The 10190-nt window shown below is 44.5% G+C and overlaps 1 pseudogene; it reads right to left on the bottom strand.

Moving 5' to 3' along the window:
• Window positions 1–9219: 9219 nt before the first annotated feature.
• Window positions 9220–9972, bottom strand: LOC144773750 (uncharacterized; annotated as a pseudogene).
• Window positions 9973–10190: the final 218 nt, after the last annotated feature.

Below are 10190 nucleotides of genomic sequence, written 5' to 3'. Positions count from 1 at the left end.
ATGGGGCATCCTTTACAAAATTGGTGGGCTTTAGGGAGAAATAAGAAGGGGGTGAAGGGAAAGTTAAGGTGGAGTTAAGGCAGAGACAGACACCCACCCTCTAAAGAGTAAGACCATTGATATTCACAAATGTAACTTTTAAAGTTACCACAGTCAAAAATTACCCACAACAGGACTAAATGTACTCCAGCTCAGGACTGGAGTAAGTCTATTACCACAGATGGCTAATCACTGATACTGCAACACCCTCCCAAAGAAATCAATAAAGTTATGGACTCAAAATAAAACCTCATAGGAAATAATGTTAAATCCAAATGATTTGTTTACAAATATAAATTAATGTAATTTAATATTAAAAATATCTAAAAACGGAACGGTGGCTGTTTACCCACTGTGTGGTACCTCTCTCCCAGGAGAATCCTCTTAAGAGCAGTCTGCATCCAGCGGAGGCCCTACGCTGATGACGTTCTCCTCGCTGGGGCCCTCTTGCCTCTGCTACACACCAGGTACAGCTGCCTACACTGAATAGCAAGACACACATCCCTACGTTGGCGCAGACCAATATTATCACCACAATCAGCAAAGAGTTCCCCACTCTTTATAACAGCTACTCACCACACGAAGGGCGCCAATGAGCCCGCACGTATGCTACCAAAGAAGCCACCGCCGCCTCCCAAGGTCACCAGTTATTTCCATCCTTCTGACCAGGGGGAACCTCAACCAGATATGGCACTCACCAAGGATGACCTGATGGCCTCATTACGTGACTTTAAGGCTGAGCTATGCGCAGAGCTGAACCAGGATATGAAAGCCTCCATCGACCAACTTCGGTCGGATTTATCCACACGCATGACTTCGTTCCAGCAAGATGTCGACGCCGTGGCACGCGAGTGGTCGACCTGGAAACACAAGCCCAGGGGCTGGAAAAACATACCCTGGGGGCGCTTGAACAGCTACAGGACCTTCACCATCAACTCCACCTGGCACAACTTAAAACCGAAGACCTCGAAAACAGGGCTCGGCAAGGCAATATACAAATTCGTGATCTGGAGGAGGGAGTGGAGGGGTTGGACCTCGAGGCCTTCCTCGAAGGCCTATTTACAGAGATCGTCAGTCTGCGCCAGCTCAAGATTAAATTGGAGCATGCTCACCAAGTTGGAACGGCCGCCAGTGGGGAGAAAAGACAGACCCAGGGCATAGTGGTTAAATTCCACTCCTTCAAGGTCAAAGAAGTAATCCTGCAGGAAGCCAGGAAAAAAAGGAGAGGTCTCTTTCCAAGGCCACAAATGCACCCTGTTCCAGGACCTGTCACCAGCAACTTTACAACAACGACTCCAGCTTTGGCCCCTCACAATGAAACTTCGGGAATTGCATATGCGATACAGGTGGACATATCCGTTTGGCCTCAGCTTTGAGTATGATAATAAACCACGCCATGTCATTGAGCTCAATGAGGGTCTTCATTTACTAGGCCTTCCCCCAGCTGAGGAGGAGGTCCCGCCGGGACCGACGAGGGGTAAAGATGGCAACACCACGAGAAGATCTCAATGGACCACACATTTGAGGGGAGCGCATAAATGACTGGAGACCAATGGTTTCCAGTCTAACCTCTGCCTGACCACGGAAGGAATGCCCCCCGCACCATAAGAACGGACCACGGCTTCCCTGAACATTGAGGGCTGATGGTCAGTAACCGTAAACACTAGGGTATGGAGCACCCGCACAACTCTTCAGGCTATGTGAAGATGGTGTACTTTCTTGTTGAACACTTGAGGGAGGCGTGGGTGGGAATCATGGCCCGACCTCCACCGACAAGCCCAAAGGGGTGATATTGCTGGCAGTCAGAACACACCATCTATCTGACTCTCACTGATGTTACTACTGTTGGGGTTTCTTTTTCTTTTCATTAGTTGGGAGGGAGGGAGTTGGGACTCTGGTGGTGGCATTACGCATTTACTGACTGCAAGACATCTGTAACAGTCGGATGTTTATTACGGCGTCTTAGGGGGCTGTCATGCTTTTGGATTGTATGCGGAAGGGGCACGGATGGGCGGGCGAAGGGAGAGGGGGTGAATACCTACTGACAAGATGGTAGTCACCATAGCATCATGGAACGTACGGGGCTCTAACTCACCACAGAAAAGGTAGAAAGTATGGAAATACCTCATGGACCACCATTTCGATATAGTGGCGTTCCAAGAAACTCACCTTCAGAGGGCCAACAAACTAAGGCTTAAACACAAACAATATCCCCTTATATAGATCATCAGCGCTTACCAAGCACCGGGGGGTGGTGCTCCTCTTCCATTCCTCCACGAAGTTCCAATCCCTAGATGTCCAGTCAGATAACGACGGTAGGATGATCATGGTCAAGGGTACACTAAGGGGCACATATTGCACCTTTATTGCTATATATGCACCTAACACAGGCCAACCAAGCTTTCCGAAACTACTGCTAGATAAAATAGACAGCTTTGCAGAAGGCCCTATACTTTTGATGGGGGACTTTAACCTCAAATGGCAACCGGAGCTAGATAGGGCTGACACAGGCTCCTTCACTGCAGACCTACAACAAAGAATGCTTGACTTAGGTCTCCATGACGCATGGCGGACCCAACACCCACAGACCAGGGACTATATGTTCTACTCCCATGTGCATTGATTAGATCACTCAACGATTACTAGGCATACTGCAGGAGGCTATGTTTTTTCCCCTCTCCCTCTTGGACCACTGCCCGATAGCAATATGCCTACAATGGGGCTCCCTCCCACCGCAAATCCTAAATGGTACTTCCCAGTCTCCCTGACACATGATAGAGTACTCCAAACTGAGCTATGAGAAGCGATCACAGACTTTAAAAAAAAATATCAGGCCTGAAGACACTTCCCCGAGCAATAATTGGCATGCCTTTAAAGCGGTCCTACGGGGAAAATGGATTGAACTTAACTCCACCTTGAATAAAAAACGGGCACGGGAAAGGGAAAACCTGGAGAAGGAGCTTGAAAAAGCAGAATTAGCATACAAAAACAAATCCTCCAGGGTTACTTTGCACACCCTTACGGCTTAACGTGGCAAATTAAATGCCATTTACAACAATTGGGCAGAATACACCCTTCTAAAAGTCCACCATACTTTCACGAAGGGGAATAAAATAGGCCAGCACCTTGCACGTCAACTACGGTTAAATTGTGAGAGGGAATATATTGGAGGCGTCCGTGATGGGAACGACGGGCTGATCCACAGAGACAAGAATAAAGCTGACCTCTTTCGCTCCTTTTATGAATCACTGTATACCGTGGAACCTAAGGACTCACTTTTGCAGGATACCTACCTGCGGCTCTGTGATTCCCTTGTATCTCACAAGCCGTGAATGACCAACTCACGGCCCCGATAAACATAGAAGAAGTAGGCGAGTCGATAGGAGCCCTTAAACTACACAAAGCACCGGTACCAGATGGCCTCACAGCTCACTTTTACAAAACCTTTGCCCCCGACCTTATTGCCCATCTCACACGCCTATTCTATCAGATGGCGGAGCTGGGAGAGGTGACCCCTTCGATGGCTGATGCGGTCATCACGGTTATCCCTAAGCCAGGGAAGAATGCATAACTATGTGCCTCTTACTGCCATATAGCGCTCCTCAATCTAGACGCAAAGCTTTACTCCACTATTCTTGCAAAGCGCATACAAGATTTAATGCCTGACTTGGTCCAACCCGATCAATCGGGCTTTATACAAGGCCGCCAAACACACAATAACATCAGGCATACAGTGCATCTCATTGAGAAAGCCACAAAAAGAGAAATACCAGCGGTCTTAGTGGGGCTTAATGCTGAGAAGGCCTTTGATCGGGTGGACTGGGCATTTCTCTTCCTCTTCTACAATCTTTCGGTTTTGTTCATACACATGATCCAGGCCAATTACACACAGCCCCGCTCTCTCTCTCGGGTACAGGTTAATGGAGTAATGTCGGCCCCCTTCTCTCTTAAGAGGGGCAAGCGGCAGGGGTGTCCTTTGTCACCCCTGCTCTTTGCACTAAGCATTGCGCCATTTGCAATGTCCATTAGAAACAATCTGGCGATACAGGCAATCCCCTTCGGAGGAGAGGACCACAAAATGTTGCTTTTTGCGGACGATGTACTCCTCACACTTGCAAATCCGTCCCGATCCCTTCCAGCATTGGAAATTGAACTGGCCAAATTCGAAAATAGTAGCCGGATTTAAGGCACAGACCCTCCAAGCTCAGTCCCCCTTGCAGTGGACTAGCCGCTCTCTCCAATATTTGAGAGTCAAGCTCACCCCAGGGGTGGAAGCGCTATATAAAGCCAATTTTCCAGAAGCCCTCAATCAAATTGAAAAAGACCTTCAACGATGGAAGCCCCTATTTATTTCTTGGCTTGGCCGCATTCATGCAATTAAGATGACGCTACTGCCCAAATTACTGTATCTATTTCAAGCCCTGCCCATTGACCTTGATGCCACCCTTCTCCCTAAAATCAAATTGTTATTTACACGATTTATCTGGCAACGGGGGCGTGCCCGCTTATCCTTTACAATTCTGCGATGCCCTAGAGCTGAAGGGGGATGGGGCTGCCGGATATTGGACTGTACTACAAAGCTACCCAACTGCGAATTGTGGATAAATGGTTTTAAAAGGAATCAGGGAAGCATTGGCTCAATATGGATAGGGAAGTGGCAGGGAGGACAATATGGGACCTAATTTGGAAAGCCAAGAAAGACCGACCCACGAATATGTACATTAGCACCCCCACCCACACTGTTCTGTTCTGAAAGTTTGTGACTATGTACATCACTTGTAATAATTATTGATACAGGAAAAGTAGAATTATTTTACTTTAGATGGGAATTTCTTTTCTAACTTAAACTTCAGATAAATAATTTCATTTAATCTAACATTTTTGCACTAATTAAATATTTAATTTAGGATTGTTTACTACATTTATACAAATATATAACATACATTTACATTAATATTTAACATAAAATATTGTAATTATTTTTATTCAAGTTTATAACCTGTTATACTTTTCCCTTTACTGTACCATAGTGAAATTTCCCACATGAAGAAAATAGTTTATATTTACTTATTACGTATTATAAAGTAAAGAATATTCTGTATATAATTGAATTAAAGTAACATTTTGCTTAAAGGATGATCAAATAATTATTTTTAAATTTAAAATGGTTATTTACATATATTATGAGTAAATAATATTTACTTTTTAAAATATATATACATTTGTAACATTTAATTTAATTTATATACATTTTTGAGACGTCTAAATTAATTATTTCAATTTAACATTATTTCCTATGACATTCTATTTTAAGTCCATGCCTCCATTATTATCTAGAGTAGGGTATTGTAATAATAGTTGTTGGTCTATCATGGTGCTAGCCTTAGCACTGCTCCTTTTTGGCTGTAGTAACTTTTTGCGGGCACGTTTTTGCCCGCAAAGCTGTGCAAATAGCTAAAGGTCTTTTTCCTAAGCAGCGCATGCGCGCTGTGTAGGCGAGACCTAAAAAGGGTTTCCAGCCTTCCGGGGCCAGGCAGTGCTTCCTCTGGGGCTGGTCTGAGAAAATTGCCAGGACTGCTATGGGCCCCCAGTCTTGCCCTGATTTTAGATTTACCTCCAAGTGCTGAAATGGAAGGGCAAAGTTCTGGTACCCCTATCAGCATGCTAATGGATTACCTTAACTGCTAGTGGGAGAACGTGGCTAACTGCAGAAGCCAAATCTGACCAGCCTTTCATTGATAGAGTTTTCTTGAAAAGGACATCTGGGAAAAGTAATCATATCAATTTCATTGGTACTAAATACAGCGAATAATGCTAGGCGCCTCCCTAAACGCAAATTCATACTTACAAAAGACCCTTTCAGGTAGGTGTAAGTATTGTATTTTAAAAGACACACAGACATCATTTTAGCAACATTACAAGTAATATCGGGGAAAAGATAAGTCAACACTACCTGGAGACAAAAGGCTTCTTTGGCAATGGTACATTTAATCAGAAATGAAAGTTTATGATCAAATGTATCTATTTTACGTGTATCAAGAATTCGTGAAAAGACTCCTGGTAGGCATAAACCCATTTATGGATGCAGAGATGTCCGCACCAGTAAATCCCACTCAAGTAGTGTGAAGTTTGGAGTTCCAAGGCATGGTTAACCTAGGAAGTTTCTAGATGCCCAAAAACATGTATGTTTGTGGTATTACAAACTCGTCTCATTGCACCCTGGAAAAAGTCATTTTTACTCTAGTATGGGGATGGTGTAAATCTCTTTACATGGTGGGAAGAGGCATGGATTCCCCTAGATTTCCTCAGGAAATTGGGGACGAGTTTCTTCAAGGTAAAAATATTTTCCCCGGGGAGAAAAAGAAAATCCCCCTTTTTCAGAGTTCTATATTACAAAGAAATCTGCACAGCACGAATAGGTCCCCAGTGGAACTATCATATGGACTTCCCAGAAGTACACCAGAAAACCCGTGTCTGGAAAGCATTCCAGGTGTGCTTTTGTAAACATTTATGAATTCCAGAAGGTCAGATTATTAGGTCCACTTAAAAAGGAGCATCACTGCCCGTACTTTTCTGAACAACAAGGGTTCCGATTTTCGCAGTAAAACATATGTACTAACAGCCCTCAAACATGAAGTCCCTGTATAATAATATCCCACAGGCAGGAGCCCTCAAAGTGACTGAGCATGTTTTGGATGTACAGCCCATCCCTAAAAATTGCTGGCAAAATTAATTGACGATTGTACTAATTTGGCTCTGCGTGGCAATGGAGGGTGTTTCCTTCTCCCCGGAAAATCCCTTGTTGAATTGTTTCTGGCGGGTCCTGATGAAGGTGGTCTCCATTGCTGTTCTTCCACCGAAACGCGTTGGCCATTTTCTCTATATTTAGATCTAACTACTATGTTTGTATATTGGACAACGGTACAATACGATAGGATGCTTTTTGTCTGTGTTGAAGTCATGCATGTTTAGGATGAATGTGTGAGTGTGTGTAGATGTGGTTCTCTACCTGGTATATTAGAATTGTCTCTGCTTTTAGAATATTTTTTTTTGTAATTAATGTATCATGAATGTATTTATGGACTGAATTCGATGACATGTATCTAAAAAAATTGTGTGTGATGCATATGAAATAATTTTTTGTATTTAGAGAAATGATATAAAGAAATGAGAAAAAAGACTTTTAGAATATAATAAATGAATAAATCCAAAAAAAAGTGAAGATATGTTTTGTGTATGCCGGTGCTGTCAGAGGTATACCCTGTTAGAAAGTATATATAGGTCATGAGGGAGCTTTCTTCTTGCTATTGTTTATTTCTTCCCCTCTACTCCCTGACCTTTAAGTGAATTTAAGAGGGGGTCCCTAACTTTATCTATTTAATTCTGATGTGTTTCCTACCTCCTTTGTTTACCAGATTCAACTTTTTGATCCGAAATATTATGATTAGGACATAATCCTGTTTTGGGGGTACCGAGTATAGAGTGATATTTAAAGAAAAGGCCAGAACCCGTATATGTGACCAGAAATAAAATGTACAAGTATACATGTTTTATTAAATTGTCCTATATTTTTAAGATTATGTTGTAAATTTTTAAAGCCGTTGTTTTTAAAATGCAGATTTTGTTTTTAAAATGCAAGATTTATAGGAGACATGAGGCTTTTGACCTGCTAGACGATATGCACTTTTTTTTTTTGGGATTTCTGTATTTCTTTATTGTATATAAAAAAATATATATATTTACATGGAGCAAGGAATATACATGAGTGGAGGAAGAAAAAAGACGGAAGAGAAAAGGAAAGGAAAAGAAAAAGAAAAAAAAAAAAGAGAAAAGGGGGGGGGGGGCGGTGGTCCGTGTTCTTGTGGTAGTTCGATAGTTCGATGGGTCGAGTTTGAAAAGTTCAGATTCCCATAGTTCAGATTTCCAAGTCCTGCTTGACGTTGTATCCTGCTGTTCCCCTTTCCGATGTTAGGTTTGTATCCTACCCCCCGCCCCGGACCCTGGAGGGACAGAGAAGGTTAGAAGTCGGAAATGAGAGAGGTGACAAGCCTTGCAAATTTGTTCCCTTATGTTAGCGCGTGGATCCGCGTAGTGTGCTGATGTTGCTGTGAGCCGGGATGTTTTTAAGATCAGTGAGGACTTTGAATAATCTTGATTTATTTTTGATCTGAAAGCTGTTTTAATCTTAATTCCATGTATTGGTTTTATTGACAAGTGTCTTAATTAACATATTTATATTCTGTCTCTCAGCTGACATCATGAAACAAACATTCTAGAAAGCTGGCGGTGTCTCCCTAAGGGGGTAAGGGTGTAGCCTCACTAATATTTTTGGCCCTCAGCCCCCCAAATTAAATGTGTCCGGCCGTTTGCAGTATAAGAGGGCCTGAGGCAGGCCCTGTAAGCCTGTAGGACTAGGGGGTGGGCTTATTAATAGACAGAGACGTCGGAGAGAGTTAGTAAACCAGCGCACCTGGGGCCCAAGTGCACATGTCGGGTTGGACAGCTACCTCTCTCCAGCCAGCCCGACAAGTGCACTAGAAAAAACTCAGTCTCTCCACCTGCGCATACTGGAGCCGGGGGTGACTCAAAGCCGGCAGCCCCCAGTCTCTATATGAGTGGTGAAGTTGTCTGCCGCAGCCAATCCAGGCACTGCTCTACCAGCAGGAGCACAGGGTCGGACAGGCCGTAGCGGGCACTGGGTGTTTCCCCGGTGGGCTGCCAGGGTGGGGGCAGGTTTTGGCCCCCTGGGGGCCGTTTTTGTTACCTAGGGCCGGCAACATCGGCCCCCTGTAATAAAATCGTCCAAAACCGGCCCTAGCAAACAGCTCGGTTACGCCTCCCCCCCCTGGGGGGCCGGCCGAGCAGTTTGCCAGGGCCAGTTTTGTTTCCTAGTCCGGCCCTGCAGGAGCAGCGTTTGGTTTGGCTTAGAGACGCAGTTTGGTAGTAGCAGTGATTGACCATTTTGGAGTTGGACTCTTGCTCTCTACATGTACAGCGCCAGTAATGGCGTTGTGCGTAAAAGAATGGTAGTCTAGAGAAGGTTTCTTCCAAGTTCCTTCCTGACCTCGCCTGCAGCAGCAAGGGAAAGGCAGCACTCAGAGATGCCACACCATGGTATAAAGAAAACGAAGGTAAAATAAATTATCACTGTAAGAACGCACGTCAAAAGTGCAAACTAATTCACACAAGCTTCCGTGACTGGAAGTATTGTTTGCTTCTCTCGTATAGCTGCCTGCAAACTTCCTCAGGGATTCCCTTCAAAGTTACATGAACAGAGACTGCGTCCCCAGTCCACGTTCTCCAGATTGCCAAACCCCGCGGGGAGCCTCCTCGGGCGGCTGTGTCCAAGCCACAAACTGCGCAGATGCGTCAGCCTACAGAAAGATTCTGGAAGGTTCTCGAGGGAGTTGAATAGAAGCAGAAGGGTCTCCAAGCGTTTAAGATTCTTAATGCTCCCAGGGAGAGTCTCTAGCTGGTTATCACTTGCGTCCATGAACGTTAATATTTTCAGCTGACAGACTTGAGCAGGCAGGTCTGTGAGGCAGTTCTTGGCAAGGTGAAGACATCACAATCATTCAACTGGAGCCTGGTAAATTCTATGGCAGAGAGCCGAGGCCCAGCAGTTGTTGCTCAGTGTGAGCCTCGGCAAATTTCTCTAGGCAGCCTATCTCAGGAGGGATCGCCTCCAGGCTGTTGGAGTCCATCTAGAGGACGGTCAGATGTTGGTAAAAGGCCGATTTCCCTGGGCACGAGGCCCTTCAGAAACGACTGACTGCTCCCCCTCTGTGGGCTCATCTCAAGCACCTGTAGCGCCGCGAGGCCAAACACCTCCAGAGGCAATGAGATGAGCTGCTTTCCTTCAATTTTCAGCTGCTTCTTCTTTCCAGGGACGGGCCTGTCCTCAGGTAGGTACTTCCAGCACTGTAGAGTCATTAGGTGTGAAACGTGGTGAGGGAACAGTATACAAATAATACTAAATATCGTCTGACAAATACACTTAATGGAGCAGTATTTTGTAAATTATATTTAAACCACAATATTTATGTCAAACACTATCTTTGTTATATGTATTCTGGCGTACAGCCATCATGAAAGAGCAAGTTACAGGAAAGTGATATGTAAACTGACATCTATGTGGTCTGTTGTAATGG

Source organism: Lissotriton helveticus, chromosome 8, assembly GCF_964261635.1.
Source record: "Lissotriton helveticus chromosome 8, aLisHel1.1, whole genome shotgun sequence".
NCBI lineage: Eukaryota > Metazoa > Chordata > Amphibia > Caudata > Salamandridae > Lissotriton > Lissotriton helveticus.
The sequence above is the reverse complement of the archived record's forward strand: the minus strand, read 5'-3'. Positions and strand labels throughout refer to the sequence as shown.